The sequence below is a fragment of the Triticum aestivum genome, chromosome 7A (assembly GCF_018294505.1).
Source record: "Triticum aestivum cultivar Chinese Spring chromosome 7A, IWGSC CS RefSeq v2.1, whole genome shotgun sequence".
NCBI classification, from domain to species: Eukaryota; Viridiplantae; Streptophyta; class Magnoliopsida; order Poales; family Poaceae; genus Triticum; species Triticum aestivum.
This window is the reverse complement of record NC_057812.1, coordinates 628,087,290-628,107,105: the sequence shown is the minus strand read 5'-3', so window position 1 is coordinate 628,107,105 and position 19,816 is coordinate 628,087,290. Positions and strand designations below refer to the sequence as shown.

Below are 19,816 nucleotides of genomic sequence, written 5' to 3'. Positions count from 1 at the left end.
TTGTGATGGATAGCCCAATGCCACATAGTTTTCTACATCAAATCGTGTGTGATCTATATCTATCTATCTATATATACCTATACCTATACCTATACCTACATATACTAATTACAGACTCCCTAAAAATTACCACGTTAATTAGAAATTAGGAGCCGTTAATCTCTGATGGGACCGAATTATTACGGTGTAGATCTATCGATCTATGATTTACGTTAATCTTGCTGGGTGAAAAAAAACCCTCACCCAAATCGGTTTTGCATTGCATCCGGTCACGAGAGTCTGCTTCATACACGGCTCCTAGGTAGCGATCTAAAATATAAAGGCATACATACGTATTGTACTTCAATGACAAGAAAACCTACAGATTAGATGCAAAGGAAGAGGCCGTCTCCCTCTCTCCATCTCTCCCCGAACCTCTTCTGCCCATTGGCTCGTGTTCCTCCTCCGTCTCCTTCGTCTCAGTACTCCCCCAACTCTCCATGGCCTATTCTAATGTAATCGATTTTTCTTTGTTAGAGTTGAAGTGGACGATCTATTAAGAATAAGGCTATTGTATACGTGCATCTAGAGGTCAATCGAGTCAGCTTTCCTCCAATGCCTCTTTTCTCTCCCACAATCTAATGAGATTTTTTGTTTTGGTTTTTGGTCGATTTGAAGTGCACATTCGATCAGGAGGCTATATCCTGGATGTTGAGGTCGAGCCATCATTCTTGCTCTTTTCTCACCATGATCTAATGGAATTATTTTAGAGTTCAAGTGCAGGTTAGATCTGAAGGATGTGTACGTGCATGTTCAGGACCTTCAGGCTTCGGCTCAATTGATCATGCTTTCTACCGTGTGCATCTCATCGAGGAACTACGTGCTAGCGCGTCACGAAGGAATCAATCCAACTTGCGCCGTCGTGCCGTTACTGCCGCTCTGCTAGTGATGTGCAACCAGTGCAACTCGGGGTATATTACCTTCACCGGTGCAAGAACCTACGAGGTTGTCGGCAACCATGTTCCTTTAATCTTGATTGAGGCCGCCGCTCCATCTTGGCTTACGCATGCGAATACCTGACTCACACTCCAAACCCTATTCAAGTTCATCTCCTGACCTAGACCTAAGAAGTCAGCTTGATCCATAATGTTTTATCAAGAAAAACTAGCTTTTTCCATGTCTATCTTTCAGCACTTCTCTTTATCAGATTACATGTTTTGGGGAGTGGAGGAAAACCAGCTAGGAGCTCGGCATTGCCTAAAGTGGCACGCATGCAGTAAGTTTTTGTTAAACTGCATCTACATCAACCAGCCATGAGCCCGTTTACGTACATTGTTTATAGGAAGCTTTACGCAGATGTCTTCCAATGCTACCTATTTTGTTAGTCAAAAGAGTTAGTTGATCGTTCCTATGGAGAGATTTTTGATTTTTTATGTTATTTCCTCTGAGTAAACGCTAATTGTTAGATTATCTGCATGGTACCATGGTATATATATATATTATACAATTCTGTCTTTCAGTCTTAAAAGCGGGATGCTTACATTTAAGTTTTACAAACTTAACAAATTTCTCAAAATTAATATAGTGCATAATCTTTTGGTAGATCAGTAGTAAGATTCTAAAACTGTTGCCCATGCAAAAATTGAACTAAAGTTTTTTTAAGAAAAACTAGCTTTTTCATGTCTATCTTTCAACACTTCTCTTCTCTTTATCAGATTATATGTTTTGGGGAGTGGAGGAGAAACAGCTAGGAGCTCGGCATCGCCTAAAGTGGCACCCATGCTGTAAGTTTTTTTTAAACTGCATCTACAAACTTAACAAATTTCTCAAATTTATTTCTAATACAGTGCATAATCTTTCATTGGTAGATCAGTAGTAAGATTCTAAAACTGTTTCCCATGCAAAAATTAAACTAAAATCAAGAAAAACTAGCTTTTTCCATGTCTATCTTTCAGCACTTCTCTTTATCAGATTACATGATTTGGGGAGTGGAGGAAAACCAGCTAGGAGCTCGGCATTGCCTAAAGTGACACACATGCAGTAAGTTTTTGTTAAACTGCATCTACATCAACCAGCCATGAGCCCGTTTACGTACATTGTTTATAGGAAGCTGTACGCAGATGTCTTCCAATGCTACCTGTTTTGTTAGTCAAAAGAGTTAGTTGACCGTTCCTATGGAGAGATTTTTGATTTTTTATGTTATTTCCTCTGAGTAAACGCTAATTGTTAGATTATCTGCATGGTACCACGTTATATATATTATACAATTCTGTCTTTCGGTCTTAAAAGCGTGATGCTTACATTTAAGTTTTACAAACTTAACAAATTTCTCAAAATTAATACAGTGCATAATCTTTTGGTAGATCAGTAGTAAGATTCTAAAACTGTTGCCCATGCAAAAATTGAACTAACGTTTTATCAAGAAAAACTAGCTTTTCCATGTCTATCTTTCAACACTTCTCTTCTCTTTATCATATTATATGTTTTGGGGCGTGGAGGAGAAACAGCTAGGAGCTCGGCATCGCCTAAAGTGGCACCCATGCTATAAGTTTTTCTAAACTGCATCTACAAACTTAACAAATTTCTCAAAATTATTTCTAATACAGTGCATAATCTTTCATTGGTAGATCAGTAGTAAGATTCTAAAACTGTTTCCCATGCAAAAATTAAACTAAATGTATCACGTATTTAGTTATACAAGTACATGCACACAAGACGTACATTTATTGTACTCGAAAGAGGATCCAGATGTATGTTTTTGTAGTATTAAACATTGATCATCCAAAAAATTCCGGCAATTATAATCATTAAATTCATATTTCATAGGATTGTTATGCATGACCTTTTCTCTGCAATTACAGTGTTCAGATTTTAGAGATGCTAGCTTTGTTAACATATTTTTAGCTATGATATCAACATGCCCATTTAGTGAATTCAGTATTTGATATGGGGAGCTATGTGCATTGATAATCATCCAATATTGTAAGCTAAATATGTTTTTACCAAATTAGCAGATTAATGTGTTCCACTGTGCGCAGCTGAATGCTTAGAGTACATGCATGGCACTATATCTACTTCTGAAGACAGTATTCCAGACTAGGAACCATAAAAACTATCATGTGACCAAACTTAAGCACTCCATACTATTTGTAATTAAGTAGATTGCAAATATGATGTATAATCCTCATCTAAAATTTTCAAGTGATTTTATCGACATCCAATTTCAGGATGGTCGTTTTATTGATCACAATTTTGGTTTATGTAGGTATGGAATCTATTCGCCTCTCTCCATAGGTTTCTACCTCTCTGAATGCCTCTTCCTATTTTCACATAATTAAATCATATTTTGTTGGGGAAAACCAATCTATATATCCGTTGTTTCTCTGTGCGATGCACATGCTCTTACGTTTGTTTTTTTGACTGATTCTACATTGTTTTGTTGCAATACTTACAAAACTCAAGTATAATTATTTGAAATTATCCAGTACATCTTTTATATGTCCTCTTGCATAGTGGATTAATCCAGAACCTAAACTGATGATTAATATGGAACCTATATTGGGCTATTTCTCTGAAGAAGGCTAGGCGACCTGAACTTTTAGATTGGGTTCCAAAGAAGTTACTGAATGATCTTTCAGTTTCATACCAAGCTGAAATAATGTAGCACTATGACACTAATACTTTGCAGATTTCTACCGTACAACATGATTAAATTTAGTCTGTTACTACTACATACATGTAACCACTATATTGTTTTCTGTATGTAAATGACATGTACAGATGTCGTTGTGACTGAACCATCCATTTCCACATTACCAGCCCAAGGCTTCCATCGTAACACTCTATAGGTATCCGTCTACTGTCCTATATCTACACACAAGCTCCTCTCATAGATTGACTCCACTGACTGTGACCAATCATGTTTGTGGCCATGATGCAGACATTTTCTCTCACAAGAGCTCTTCTTAATACCTTTATATGATACATTTAGATGCTACTTTTCTTATAGATGTATTGGTTTCTTCAGCTTCCATTGACTGCTGCCTTACAGAGATCTGATGGTTCGGTGGCTTGAGTCGCTTATTTTGGAACGGAGGGAGTAGTTCATAAAAATCGATCTCATAATTACATAAATTTATATCTATTACATTGATGCCCCTATATGTTTCCTTGACAGTTTCAATACAAGTTTGTTTCCTACATACATGGAGATTCATCATGGCCGCTTGCTGGAAATAGTAGAACAAACCTCATGTAATCAGTCACCATCAAGATATTTACAAATTATGTACATAGTTATTTATGGATGATTATTGCGATTGGCATATTTCACGCAGTTAGTGCATACCTCACACTATGTCGAATATTTTTCTACAGATGGTCTCACTACTATTTCTTAAAGACGACCACGTTGTCCATCAGATCTTTCTCTTTCCCTCCATAATACTCGATGTGGTTGATCATTTGATAAGTGATCCAAATGGATTAATTGATTAGAAGTGGAACCTATATGGTGTTCTCATATCTGAGTCATGTTTCAGATCATGGATTTTAAGCTGGCACATGCTACCTCATGCTTGCACATATTAAATTCTATAGCATTTTTATGCAATAAAGGAGATTCAGAAGAAACAAGGTATATGATATTAATATACATATATTATCAGTTCAAAAAAATACATATATTATTAACAACTTCCAAATTTATATTAGGGATCTTGGCCAGTTCAATACTGGATGGTGTACTGTTGTTTTCTATTCCCGTTTTGTCAGTTAAATATAACAACTTGTAAATTTATATTTGGGAACATGTGGCTCATGGACCATTCAATAGTAGATCATGGATGGTTGTTTCATATGCCTACTATGTCACTTAAATATTATGGAAATCAGCTCACATTACATATGATTGAAATTGAAGCATGCATGCATGGGTCTCTATTTCTACATCCTCCCTCGGTCTCAAAAGATAGCATATGAACTCATTTAAAAGTCAACTATTTTGATGTTTGACCATGTATTTTATGAAAATAGAAAATTTTAGCATGGTCCCTCTTACCTCCCCTTTTGACACGAGAGATAAGAGTACATACTGGATCCGAACCATTGATTTGATTATGTAGTGGTCTGATTTACTTTTACCTTCTTACCTCCCATGTGAAAAGAGGGGATATGAGCGGGCATGTTAAAATTACTCTATGAAAATATAAACAACTACAATATTGAATAAATATATTATGAAAATATATCTACTGATGAATACATTGATATTGTTTATCTTCATATTATTGTGTAAACACTTGGTCAAACATGACCTTTTATAGGTTGTCATGTCTCAAGTTGAGTACTGGATAAAAGAAATAAAACTATCAATATTAGAATGTTAGAATTAAAAAGTTCCATTGTAAAAGCATATGTGACTTAAAACCTAATCATAAGTACATAGTTTGATCTATTGTATTTGCCCGGACCCCTTTAGAGAATATTAGTAAGATTCTACTGAAGTGCACTATATATTTTGATAATCAATTGTTGATATTGGCCATTCCTCTTCTTAGCTGCAAACATTTTGGAGGATCTAAGTAATTTTCTTATATTTTCCATTCCTTTGCTTAGATGTAATGGTCTAATATAGCGTGTTATTCTGAAATAGTATATGAATCATCATGATATACTTATTCAACAATGCTAGCCCGTGCAAGTGCACGGGTTGACGACTAGTGTAGTTAATTAATGAAAGCAAATAGTTACCCAAGGCAGAGCGTGTGTGATAGTTACACCTTTCACACACAAGCGTATACATAAAACTATGTGGGATCTACACACAAATGGAAACGTTTTCCCTGGATTAACTGTGGGATGTGCATAAGAACGGAAATATATTCCTAGGATTGACTGTGTGTGATATACATACGAACGGAAATGTTTTTCTAGGATTCACCATGTGGGATATACATACCTACGGAAATGATTTTCTTGGATTACCGTGTGGGATGTACATACCTACAGAAATGATTGGGTTTCGATGTCTCGCCCGATCGCACACGGCCCCAGCCTATGTCCTAGCAGGGCCTATCCCCGACAATTTCTGAGTCATGTGGGAAGGACCCCCTATCACCCACACTCACTTGGCGACAATTCCAAATGCCGCCGTGAAAACGGGTTAAAAACCATTTAGCACCGACGCATACCAATGAACATATAGTGCCATAAGTAGTTCCCGACCGTTAGCTTATCCCCACGGTTTCCCCATTTCCCCCAAATCCCTACATGGCCTCCAAATTCCCTCGCGTGGCGCTGACATTGGGGGAATGCGAATGAATGGTGCTGATGGTTTCGGTGCGGCTGCTCTGCTCGTAGCGCCGCCACGACGGCGGTCACCACCGAGCACTTGCCTAAGGTCATCAGAAGGCAGGTGTACTATGGATCCAAATCGTCCTGTCAGGTTCCAATCTATCTTGATCTTTTTTAGCATGTCCAAAGTATAGCTCCTTGCTGAATTCGTCCAGAATGACACCCCCCAGGAAAGCGATCTGCCGTCGGATCCGGAGCATGACTCCAGACTCCCACAACACGAGTTCGACTCCGAGTTTTGCGCCATTGAGAAGTACCAAAAGCTGAGTTGTGTGCATGGGCACACTCCCGCTCGACATGTATGCACGGAGAGATTCGACATTGGCAGGCGGTTTCTCAGTTGCCTCTTAGAGGTTAGTGCTAGGTTCATCATTTTACTTCAGTTAATGCCACTGCTCATCCTAAATACTATTTAACATTGGCAGGGATATGAGGCTTGTGCCTTTGTTAACTGGCTGGATGAAGAATGGCATGGCAGGGCTCGGAGTGTTATGACCAAGCTCGCAGAAGATAACGTAAAGCTGAAGAAGAAACTGGTTGATCTGGAATGTACAATCAGTACGATGAAGCAAGAAAGAATCAATCACAGGCAACAAATGAAAGCAAGAGACAAGAAGGACTAGCATGTGTAGTTCTGGTTGTCGCATTAGCCATGTTCCATACGCTGTTTGCAATGATGATTAGGGGTTTTGTTTGACAGTATTGCTAAAGCACATCTATATGTGCTCTAAGTAATGCACATCTAGGTCCTATGCCATTGATGCTAGGCGAAGATTCGTGCAAATATTTTCCTTTGACTTTTTTTTCTTTTCCTTTGTAGTTTGATTACTACTGGCTTTATCAATAAGAAGAGCTCAATGTATTGCTTGCCAACTGTCCTACTCCGTTCGTACCGGTACCGGTGCATAATCCCAAAACTTGTTCCTTCTTTTTGTCCTGAAAAAATAAACCAGCCAATATGAGTCATGCGCAACCCCGAGAATTTGGAGCGACTAGGTACAAATAATTGCAGTTTATTATATCAGCGGTTAGATAATACGTCAACCCCCGCTTCAATTGGCATTTCCTCTTATCTGCATATCCCGCTTAAGTGTTCACCATGTTCATCGTCCCCGGCAGGCCGCGCTACACACTGGCACACACTCTGTAGCCATGTCGAGCGACAACGAGGATGACAGTTTGGCCAGTAGTCTGGCGCCCGATGATAGGTCAACATCGGAATCATCCCGCTCGTCTTCCATGAGTCCGGCGTCGAGCCCAGACCTCGAGTATATCCAGATAATGAAAGGGACGCCGCCTCCGGAGTGGTCAGACGACAACCAGATGGACGAGGAGCCGTCGGAGGACGGAGAAGAGGACGATGATGATGAGGAGGAGGAATGGTCGAATAAGGAGGAGGAGGACGACGACAGCAACGATGATGACGACGACGGCGGCGATGAAAAGCCAACTGTCAGCGGCAAGAAGCGTCCTCACCAAGATGATGTCGTGGGGCCATCCAACAACAACAAGAATATGGGCTAAATTAAGTAGACTGTACATATCTCTGTTTCTGTTCGCTCATATTAATTTGTTATCCATGTTTATCATGTCAATCTCATGGCAGACGGTTGACAGAGATCTTCTACATTATCGCCCACAGGTTGGTTTGTTGAACTGTGTTCCCTGACAAGCACACAATTCACAAAAAAAGTCTGTATGGGGTCTATAATGATCGCACACAATTCTGATTACTGACCTGTTTGCCGGGTATCACACACATCTTGTTAAGCCGAATCGTTTGTGTTCACCTTGATCATCGCAAACAGTTCATCGGAGTGAACTGTATGTCATATATCACACACACATTGATATGGCTACCTATTTCTGTTATTCTATCTAATCGCAAATAGTTCATATCGATCAACCGTATGCCCTGCATCACACACGCAACTAAAATCTGAACCGTGTTTGATGCATCCTCCATCGCAAACGGTTTGCACCTTTTTGATGGTTATTTTACACCACCGTTTGCGATTATTGCATCGCACATAGTTTCGTCGAAGAGTCTCTCATCGTAGTGTCGCGTTAGCAGCATCCTGCAGTAGTGTGCTATGGTTAAAGATCTCTTGGTAGAAAATAATGATGGGCATGTTATTTACTTCTGTGATGAAGCTGCTAGAATTGCCAAACCCGATGAAAAAGATAAACATAGACATGTTGTTGGCATTGCTACCTCTTGAGCACTGATACGTCTCCAATGTATCTATAATTTTTGATTGTTCCATGCTATTATATTATCTGTTTTGGATGTTAATGGGATTTATTTTACACTTTTATATTATTTTTGGGACTAACCTATTAACCCAAGGTCCAGTGCAAATTGTTGTTTTTTGCCTATTTCAGTGTTCCATAGAAAAGGAATACCAAACGGAGTCCAAACGGAATGAAACCTTCGGGAGCGTGATTTTTGGAACAAACGTGATCCAGAGGACTTGGAGTGGACGTCAAGAAATGGACGAGGAGTCCACAAGGCAGGGGGCGCGCCTACCCCCCTGGGCACGCCCTCCCACCTCGTGGGCCCCTTGTTGCTCAACCGACCTACTTCTTCCTCTTATGTATGTTCACATACCCCGAAAACATCCAGGAGCACCACGAAACCCTATTTCCACCGCCACAACCTTCTGTACCCAAGAGATCCCATCTTGGGGCCTTTTCCGGAGCTCCACCGTAGGGGGCATCGATCACGGAGGGCCCCTACATCAACTCCATGGCCCCTCTGGTGATGTGTGAGTAGTTTACTTTAGACCTTCGGGTCCATAGTTATTAGCTGCATGACTTCTTCTCTCTCTTTGAATCTCGATACAAAGTTCTCCTCGATCTTCTTGGAGATCTATTCGATGTAACTCTTTTTGTGGTGTGTTTGTTGAGAAATGATGAATTGTGGGTTTATGATCAAGTCTATCTATGAACAATATTTGATTCTTCTCTCAAGTATTTTATGCATGATTGGTTATCTTTGCAAGTCTCTTCGAATTATCAGTTTGGTTTGGCCTACTAGATTGATCTTTCTTGCAATGGGAGAAGTGCTTAGCTTTGGGTTCAATCTTGCAGTGCTCGATCCCAGTGACAGAAAGGGAAATGACACGTATTGTATTGTTGTCATCGAGGATAAAAAGATGGGGTTTATATCATATTGCTTGAGTTTATCCCTCTACATCATGTCATCTTACCTAAGGCGTTACTATGTTCTTATGAACTTAATACTCTAGATGCATGTTGGATAGCGGTCGATGTGTGGAGTAATAGTAGTAGATGCAGGCAGGAGTCGGTCTACTTGTCACGGATGTGATGCCTATATACATGATCATGGCTAGATATTCTCATAATTATTCGCTTTTCTATCAATTGCTTGACAGTAATTTGTTCACCCACTGTAATACTTATGCTATCTTGAGAGAAGCCACTAGTGAAATCTATGGCCCCCGGGTCTATTCTCCATTATATAAGTTTCCAATCTATTTTACTTTGCAATCTTTACTTTCAATCTATATCATAAAAATACCAAAAATATTTATCTTATCATTATTATCTCTATCAGATCTCATTCTCATAAGTGACCGTGAAGGGATTGACAACCCCTTTATCACGTTGGTTGCGAGGTTCTTATTTGTTTGTGTAGGTACGAGGGACTTGCGTGTGGCCTCCTACTGGATTGATACCTTGGTTCTCAAAAACTGAGTGCAATGGTCATGCTGCTTTGTTGCATCACTCTTTCCTCTTCAAGGGAAAACCAACGCAGTGCTCAAGAGGTAGCAAGAAGGATTTCTGGTGCCGTTGCCGGGGAGTCTACGCACAAGTCAAGACATACCAAGTACCCATCACAAACGCTTATCCCTCGCATTACATTATTTGTCATTTGCCTCTTATTTTCCTCTCCCCCACTTCACCCTTGCCATTTTATTTGCCCTCTTTTTCCGTTCCCCTTCTCTTTTCCAGTTTGCCTCTTTTTGCTTGTTTCTTGTTTGCTTGTGTGTTGGATTGCTTGCTCGTCACGATGGCTCAAGATAATACTAAATTGTGTGACTTTTCCAATACCAACAATAATGATTTTATTAGCACTCCGATTGCTCCTCTTATCGATGCTGAATCTTGTGAAATTAATGCTGCCTTGTTGAATCTTGTCATGGAAGATCCATTTTTCGGCCTTCCTAGTGAAGATGCCGCTACCCATCTAAACAACTTTGTTCATTTGTGTGATATTGTTAAACTGAAGCTATTCCCGTTTTCCCTTAGAGATCATGCTAAAACTTGGTTTTCGTCTTTGCCTAAAAATAGTATCGATTCATGGAATAAGTGCAAAGATGCTTTTATCTCTAAGTATTTTCCTCCCACTAATATCATCAATCTTAGAAACGATATTATGAATTTTAAGCAACTTGATCATGAACATGTTGCACAAGCTTGGGAGAGAATTAAATTAATGATACGTAATTGCCCTACACATGGTTTGAATCTTTGGATGATTATACAAAAATTTTATGCCGGATTGAACTTTTCTTCTAGAAATCTTTTAGATTTGGCCATGGGAGGCACTTTTATGGAAATCACTTTAGGAGAAGCTACTAAACTCCTAGATAATATTATGGTTAATTATTCTCAATGGCATACTGAAAGATCTACTAATAAAAAGGTGCACGCTATAGAAGAAATCAATGTTTTGAGTGGAAAGATGGATGAACTTATGAAATTGTTTGCTAATAAAGTGTTTCTTATGATCCTAATGATATGCCTTTGTCTACTTTGATTGAGAATAATAATGAATCTATGGATGTTAATTATGTTGGTAGGAATAATTTTGGTAATAACGCATATAGAGGTAATTTTAATCCTAGGCCGTTTCCTAGTAATTCCTCTAATAATTATGGTAATTCCTACAACAATTCTTATGTAAATTATAATTAGATGCCCTCTGATTTTGAATCTAATATAAAAGAGTTTATTAGTTCGCAAAAGTGTTTCAATGCTTAGATTAAAGAAAATTTGTCTAAGATTGATGAGTTGGCTAGGAACGTGGATAGAATTTCTCTTGATGTTGATTCTTTGAAACTTATATCTATTCCACCTAAGCATGATATCAATGAGTCTCTCAAATCTATGAGAATTTCCATTGATGAGTGCAAAGAAAGAACCGCTAGCATGCGTGCTAAGAAAGATTGCTTTATGAAAGGGTGTTCTTATAGTTTCCATGATAATAAAGATGAAGATCTAAAAGTTATTGATGTTTCCCCTATTAAATCTTTGTTTCGCAATATGAATCTTGATAATGATGGGACTAGAGATGAGTCAACTTTAGTTAGAAGGCGTCCCAATGATTCAGAGTTTTTCGATGTTGATGCAAAAATTGATAAAAGTGGGATTGGAGAGGTCAAAACTTTACATAGAAATGAGCCCACTATCTTGGATTTCAAGGAATTTAATTATGATAATTGCTCTTTGATAGATTGTATTTCCTTGTTACAATCCGTGCTAAATTCTCCGCATGCGTATAGTCAAAATAAAGCTTTCACTAAACATATCGTTGATGCTTTAATGCAATCGTATGAAGACAAGCTTGAATTGGAAGTTTCTATCCCTAGAAACTTCATGATGAGTGGGAACCTACTATTAAAATTAAGATTAAAGATCATGAATGCTTTGCTTTATGTGATTTTGGTTCTAGTGTTTCCACGATCCCTAAAACTTTGTGTGATTTGCTAGGTTTCCGTGAATTTGATGATTGTTCTTTAAACTTGCATCTTGCGGATTCCACCATTAAGAAACCTATGGGAAGAATTAATGATGTCCTTATTGTTTAAAATTGGAATTATGTGCCCGTAGATTTCATTGTTCTTGATATAGATTGCAATCCCTCATGTCCTATTATTCTTGGTAGACCTTTCCTTAGAACGATTGGTGCAATTATTGATATGAAGGAAGTGAATATTAGATTCCAATTTCCGTTAAGGAAGGGCATGGAACACTTTACAAGAAATAAAATTAAATTACCTTATGAATCTATTATGAGAGCCACTTATGGATTGGATACCAAAGATGATAATACCTACATCCATCCTTGCTTTTATGCCTAGCTAGGGGCGTTAAACGATAGCGCTTGTTGGGAGGCAACCCAATTTTATTTTTGTTTCTTGATTTTTGATTCTGTTTAGTAATAAATAATTCATATAGCCTCTATTTAGATGTGGTTTTATGCTTTTAATCAGTTTTTGTGCCAAGTAGAACCTTTGGGAAGACTTGGGGAAAGTCCTTGCGATCTTGCTGTAAAAAACAGAAACTTTAGCGCTCACGAGATTCGCTGCCATTTTTTATTGGAGAGTGATATTTAGTTAACTATTTGTGCAGATGATTAATAGATAAATTTCTCACGTCCATAAATTTATTTTAGAATTTTTGGGGTTCCAGAAGTATTCGAAACCTGCAGATTACTACAGACTATTCTGTTTTTGACAGATTCTATTTTTCGTGTGTTGTTTGCTTATTTTGATGAATCTATGGCTAGTAATAGAGTTTATGAACCATAGAAAAGTTTGAATACAGTAGGTTTAACACCAATATAATTAAATAATGAGTTCATTAAAGTACCTTGAAGTGGTGATTTGTTTTCTTTTACTAACGGAGCTCACGAGATTTTCTTTTTAAGTTTTGTGTTGTGAAGTTTTCAAGTTTTGGGTAAGATTTGATGGATTATGGAACAAGGAGTAGCAAGAGCCTAAGCTTGGGGATTCCCAAGACACCAAAAGGTAAAATCCAAGGACAAACAAAATCCTAAGCTTGGGGATGCCCCGGAAGGCATCCCCTCTTTCATCTTCGTCCATCGGTAACTTTACTTGGAACTATATTTTTATTCGCCACATGATATGTGTTTTGCTTCGAGCATATTGTATGATTTGAGTCTTTGCTTTTTAGTTCGCCACAATCATCCTTGCTGTACACACCTTTTGGGAGACACACACATGAAATGGGAATTTATTAGAATACTCTATGTGCTTCACTTATATCTTTTGAGTTGGATAATTTTTGCTCTAGTGCTTCGCTTATAGCTTTTAGAGCACGGCGGTGGTTTTATTTTATAGAAATAATTGATCTCTCATGCTTCACTTATATCATTTTGATAGTCCTTTAGAACAGCATGGTAATTCACTTTGGTTATAAATTTTAAATGCTAAGAGAATTTGGATGCTTGATAGTTGTTTTGAGATATAAAGGTGGTAATATTAGAGGTGTGCTGGTTGAGTAATTGTGAAATTGATGAATACTTGTGTTGAAGTTGGCAAGTCCTGTAGCATGCACGTATGGTAAATGTTCTGTGACAAATTTGAAGCATGGGGTGTTCTTTGATTGCTTTCCTTATGAGTGGCGGTCGGGGACGAGCGGTGGTCTTTTCCTACCAATCTATCCCCCTAGGAGCATGCGCGTAGTGCTTGGTTTTGATGACTTGTAGATTATTGCAATAAGTATGTGAGTTCTTTATGACTAATGTTGACTCCATGGATTATACAAACTCTCACACTTCCATCATTGCTAGCCTCTTCGGTACCGTGCATTGCCCTTTCTCACCTCTAGAGTAGGTGCAAGCTTCGCCGGTGCATCCAAACCCCGTGATATGATACGCTCTATCACACATAAGCCTCCTTATATCTTCCTCAAAACAACCACCATACCTACCTATTATGGCATTTCCATAGCCATTCTGAGATATATTGCCATGTAACTTTCCATCGTTCCATTTATTATGACACGCATCATCATTGTCATCTTGCTTTGCATGATCATGTAGTTGGCATCGTATTTGTGGCAAAGCCACCATGCTTAATTTTTCATACATGTCACTCTTGATTCATCGCAATCCTGGTACACCGCCGGAGGCATTCACATAGAGTCATATTTTGTTCTAAGTATCGAGTTGTAATTCTTGAGTTGTAAGTAAATAAAAGTGTGATGATCATCATTAGAGCATTGTCCCATGTGAGGAAAGGATGATGGAGACTATGATTCCCCCACAAGTCGGGATGAGACTCCGGACGAAAAAAAGAGGCCAAAAAAAGAAGGCCCAAACAAAAGAAGAGAGAAAAAGAGAGAAAAAGAGAGAAGGGACAGTGTTACTATCCTTTTTCCACACTTGTGCTTCAAAGTAGCACCATGATCTTCATGATAGAGAGTCTCTTATTTTGTCACTTTCATATACTAGTGGGAATTTTTCATTATAAGAACTTGGCTTGTATATTCCAATGATGGGCTTCCTCAAATTCCCTAGGTCTCCGTGAGCAAGCAAGTTGGATGCACACCCACTTAGTTTCTTGGATGAGCTTTCATATGTTTATAGCTCTAGTGCATCCGTTGGATGGCAATCCCTACTCCTTGCATTGACATCAATCGGTGGGCATCTCCATAGCCCATTGATTAGCCGCATCAATGTGAGACTTTCTCCCTTTTTGTCTTCTCACACAACCTCAATCATCATATTCTATTCCACCCATAGTGCTATGTCCATGGCTCGCGCTCATATATTGCGTAAAAGTTGAAAGAGTTTGAAAAGGCTAAGTATGAAACAATTGCTTGGCTTGTCATCGGGGTTGTGCATGATGGGAGCTTTTTTTGTGATGAAAACGAAGCATGGCCAAACTATACGATTTTGTAGGGATAATTTTTCTTTGGCTATGTTATTTTGATAAGACATAATTGCTTGATTAGCATACTTGGAGTATTACTATTTTTATGTCAACAATAAACTTTTATCTTGAATCTTTCGGATTTGAACATTCATGCCACAATAGAGAAAAATACATTGAAGAACATGCTAGAAAGCATTCCACATCAAAAATTCTGTTTTTGTCATTTACCTACTCAAGGACGCGTAGGAATTAAGCTTGGGGATGCTTGATACGTATCCAACGTATCTACAATTTTTGATTGTTCCATGCTATTATATTATCTGTTTTGGATGTTAATGGGCTTTATTTTACACTTTTATATTATTTTTGGGACTAACCTATTAACCCAAGGCCCAGTGCAAATTGCTGTTTTTTTTGCCTATTTTAGTGTTTTAGCAGAAAAGGAATACCAAACGGAGTCCAAACGGAATGAAACCTTCGGGAGTGTGATTTTTGGAACAAACGTGATCCAGAGGACTTGGAGTGGATGTCAAGAAACGGACGAGGAGTCCACGAGGCAGGGGGCACGCCTACCCCCTGGGTGCGCCCTCCCCCCTCATGGCTCAACCGACCTACTTCTTCCTCCTATATATGTTCACATACCCCAAAAATATCCAGGAGCACCACGAAACCCTATTTCCACCACCGCAACCATCTGTACCCAAGAGATCCCATCTTGGGGCCTTTTCCGGAGGTCCACCGGAGGGGGCATCGATCATGGAGGGCCTCTACATCAACTCCATGGCCCCTCCAGTGATGTGTGAGTAGTTTACTTCAGACCTTCGGGTCCATAGTTATTATCTAGATGGCTTTTTCTCTCTCTTTGAATCTCAATACAAAGTTCTCGACAAACACACCGCAAAAATAGTTACATCGAATAGATCTCCAAGAAGATCGAGGAGAACTTTGTATTGAGATTCAAAGAGAGAGAAAAGCCATCTAGATAATAACTAATAGATAGACTTGATCATAAACCCACAATTCATCGGATCTCGACAAACACACCGCAAAAATAGTTACATCGAATAGATCTCCAAGAAGATCGAGGAGAACTTTGTATTGAGATTCAAAGAGAGAGAAAAAACCATCTAGATAATAACTATGGACCCGAAGGTCTGAAGTAAACTACTCACACATCACTGGAGGGGCCATGGAGTTGATGTAGAGGCCCTCCGTGATCGATGCCCCCTCCGGTGGAGCTCCGGAAAAGGCCCCAAGATGGGATCTCTTGGGTACAGATGGTTGCGGCGGTGGAAATAGGGTTTCATGGTGCTCCTGGATATTTTTGGGGTATGTGAACATATATAGGAGGAAGAAGTAGGTCGGTTGAGCCACGAGGGGGGAGGGCACGCCCAGGGGGTAGGTGCGCCCCCTGCCTCGTGGACTCCTCGTCCGTTTCTTGACATCCACTCCATGTCCTCTAGATCACGTTTGTTCCAAAAATCACGCTCCCGAAGGTTTCATTCCGTTTGGACTCCGTTTGGTATTCCTTTTCTGCGAAACAGTGAAATAGGCAAAAAAAACAGCAATTTGCACCGGGCCTTGGGTTAATAGGTTAGTCCCCAAAATAATATAAAAGTGTAAAATAAAGCCCATTAACATCCAAAATAGATAATATAATAGCTTGGAACAATCAAAAAATATAGATACGTTGGAGATGTATCAAACATCCCCAAGCTTAATCCTACTCGTCCTCGAGTAGGTAAATGATAAAAACGGAATTTTTGATGTGGAATGCTTTCTAGCATGTTCTTCAATGTATTTTTCTCTATCGTGGCATGAATGTTCAAATCCGAAAGATTCAAGATAAAAGTTTATTGTTGACATAAAAATAGTAATACTCCAAGTATGCTAATCAAGCAATTATGTCTTATCAAAATAACATAGCCAAAGAAAAATTATCCCTACAAAATCATATAGTTTGGCCATGCTCCGTTTTCGTCACACAAAATGCTCCCATCATGCACAACCCCGATGACAAGCCAAGCAATTGTTTCATACTTAGCCTTTTCAAACTCTTTCAACTTTTATGCAATATATGAGCGCGAGCCGTGGACATAGCACTATGGGTGGAATAGAATATGATGATTGAGGTTCTGTGAGAAGACAAAAAGGGAGAAAGTCTCACATTGATGCGGCTAATGAATGGGCTATGGAGATGCCCACCGATTGATGTCAATGCAAGGAGTAGGGATTGCCATGCAACAGATGCACTAGAGCTATAAATATATGAAAGCTCATCCATGAAACTAAGTGGGTGTGCATCCAACTTGCTTGCTCATGAAGACCTAGAGAATTTGAGAAAGCCCATCATTGGAATATACAAGCCAAGTTCTTATAATGAAAAGTTCCCACTAGTATATGAAAGTGACAAAATAAGAGACTCTCTATCATGAAGATCATGGTGCTACTTTGAAGCACAAGTGTGGAAAAGGATAGTAACATTGTAGGCCAAACCAAACTGATAATTCGAAGAGACTTGCAAAGATAACCAATCATGCATAAGAGATTTCAGAGAAGAATCAAATATTGTTCATAGATAAACTTGATCATTAACCCACAATTCATCGGATCTCAACAAACACACCACAAAAAGAATTACGTTGAATAGATCTCCAAGAAGATCGAGGAGAACTTTGTATTGAGATCCAAAGAGAGATAATAAGCCATCTAGCTAATAACTATGGACCCGAAGGTCTATGGTAAACTACTCACACATCATCGGAGAGGCTATGGTGTTGATGTAGAAGCCCTCCGTGATTGATCCCCCCATCGGCGGAGCTCCGGAAAAGTTCCCAAGATGGGATCTCTTGGGTACAGAAGGTTGCGGAGGTGGAAATAGGGTTTCGTGGTGCTCCTGGATGATTTCGGGGTATATATATATATATATATATATATATATATATATATATATATATATATATATATATATATATATAGGAGGAAGAAGTAGGTCAGTGGAGCTGTGAGGGGCCCACAAGGGTGGGGGGCACACCCAGGGGGGCAGGCGCGCCCTCCTGCTTCGTGCCTGTCTCGCTTCTTTTTTGATGTCTACTCCAAGTCCCCTGGATCACGTTTGTTCCAAAAATAACTCTCCTGAAGGTTTCATTCCGTTTGGATTCCGTTTGATATTCCTTTTCTGCGAAACACTAGAATAGGCAAAAAAAACAACAATTTGCACTGGGCCTTGGGTTAGTAGGTTAGTCCCAAAAATAATATAAAAATGTATAAATAAGCCCATTAACATCCAAAACAAATAATATAATAGCATGGAACAATCAAAAATTATAGATACGTTGGAGATGTATCAGGCATGCCTGCTATATCAGTTAAAATAGGAGATCATTGTTATCATACTTTATGTGACTTAGGTGCTAGCGTGAGTGCTTTTCCCTTTACCTTATACCAAGAAATTATGAATGACATAGTTGAAGGAAATATGCCCTAGAGGCAATAATAAAGTTGTTATTTATATTTCCTTATATCATGATAAATGTTTGTTATTCATGCTGGAATTGTATTAAATCAGAAACTTAGTACATGTTTGAATACATAGACAAACAGAGAGTCCCTAGTATGCCTCTACTTGACAAGCTTGTTAATCAAAGATGGTTAAGTTTCCTGACCATAGACATGTGTTGTCATTTGATGAACGGGATCACATCATTAGAGAAGGATGTGATGGACAAGACCCATCCGTTAGCTTAGCATAATGATCACCTTGTGTGCTATCAAACGTCACAACGCAACTGGGTGATTATAAAGATGCTCTACAGGTGTCTTCGAAGTTGTTTGTTGAGTTGGCATAGATCGAGATTAGGATTTGTCACTCCGTGTATTGGAGAGGTATCTCTGGGCCCTCTCGGTAATGCACATCACTATAAGCCTTGCAAGCAATGTAACTAACGAGTTAGTTGCGGGATAATGCATTACGGAACTAGTAAAGAGACTTGCCAGTAACGAGATTGAACTAGGTATGATGATACCGACGATCAAATCTTGGGCAAGTAACATACCGATGACAATGGGAACAACGTATGTTGTTATGCGGTTTGACCGATAAAGATATTTGTAGAATATGTAGGAACCAATATGAGCATCTAGGTTCTGCTATTGGTTATTGATCGTAGATGTGTCTCGTTCATGTCTACATAGTTCTCGAACCCGTAGGGTCTGCACGCTTGATGTTCGATGACGATTTGTATTATGAGTTATGTGATTTGATGACCGAAGTTTGTTCGGAGTCCCAAATGAGATCACGGACATGACGAGGAGTCTTGAAATGGTCTAGAGGTAAAGATTCATATATTGGAAGGCTATATTCGGACATCGGAAAGGTTCCGAGTGATTCGGGTATTTTTCAGAGTACGGGGGAGTTACGGGAATTCACCGGGAGAAGTAATGGGCCTTATTGGGCGATACAGGAAAAGAGGATGCAAACCAAGGGGGAGGTGGCGCCCCCCATGGGTCCGAATTGGACTAGGGGAAGGGGGCGGCTCCCCTTGCCTTTTTTCTACTCCATCTCTCTTTCCCTCTTTGTGGTGCCCCCCTCCACAGTTACACACCTCGGTCATATCGTCGTAGTGCTTAGGCGAAGCCCTGTGCCAGTAACTTCATCATCACCGTCGCCACGCCGTCGTGCTGACGGAACTCTCCCTCGGCCTCAACTGGATCAAGAGCTCTAGGGATGTCATCGAGCTGAACGTGTGTTGAACGCGGAGGTGTCGTACGTTCGGTACTTGGATCGATTGGATTGCGAAGACGTTCGACTACATCAACCGCGTTACTAAATG

The 19,816-nt window shown here is 39.3% G+C and overlaps 1 long non-coding RNA gene across 1 annotated transcript; it reads left to right on the top strand.

The window, feature by feature from the left end:
* Positions 1 to 365: 365 nt before the first annotated feature.
* Positions 366 to 4,477, top strand: LOC123153619 (uncharacterized). The gene is made up of 3 exons (XR_006476547.1): positions 366 to 1,255; positions 1,695 to 1,763; positions 1,951 to 4,477. It is a non-coding gene; the product is annotated as an uncharacterized lncRNA (long non-coding RNA).
* The last annotated feature ends 15,339 nt before the right edge of the window (positions 4,478 to 19,816 follow it).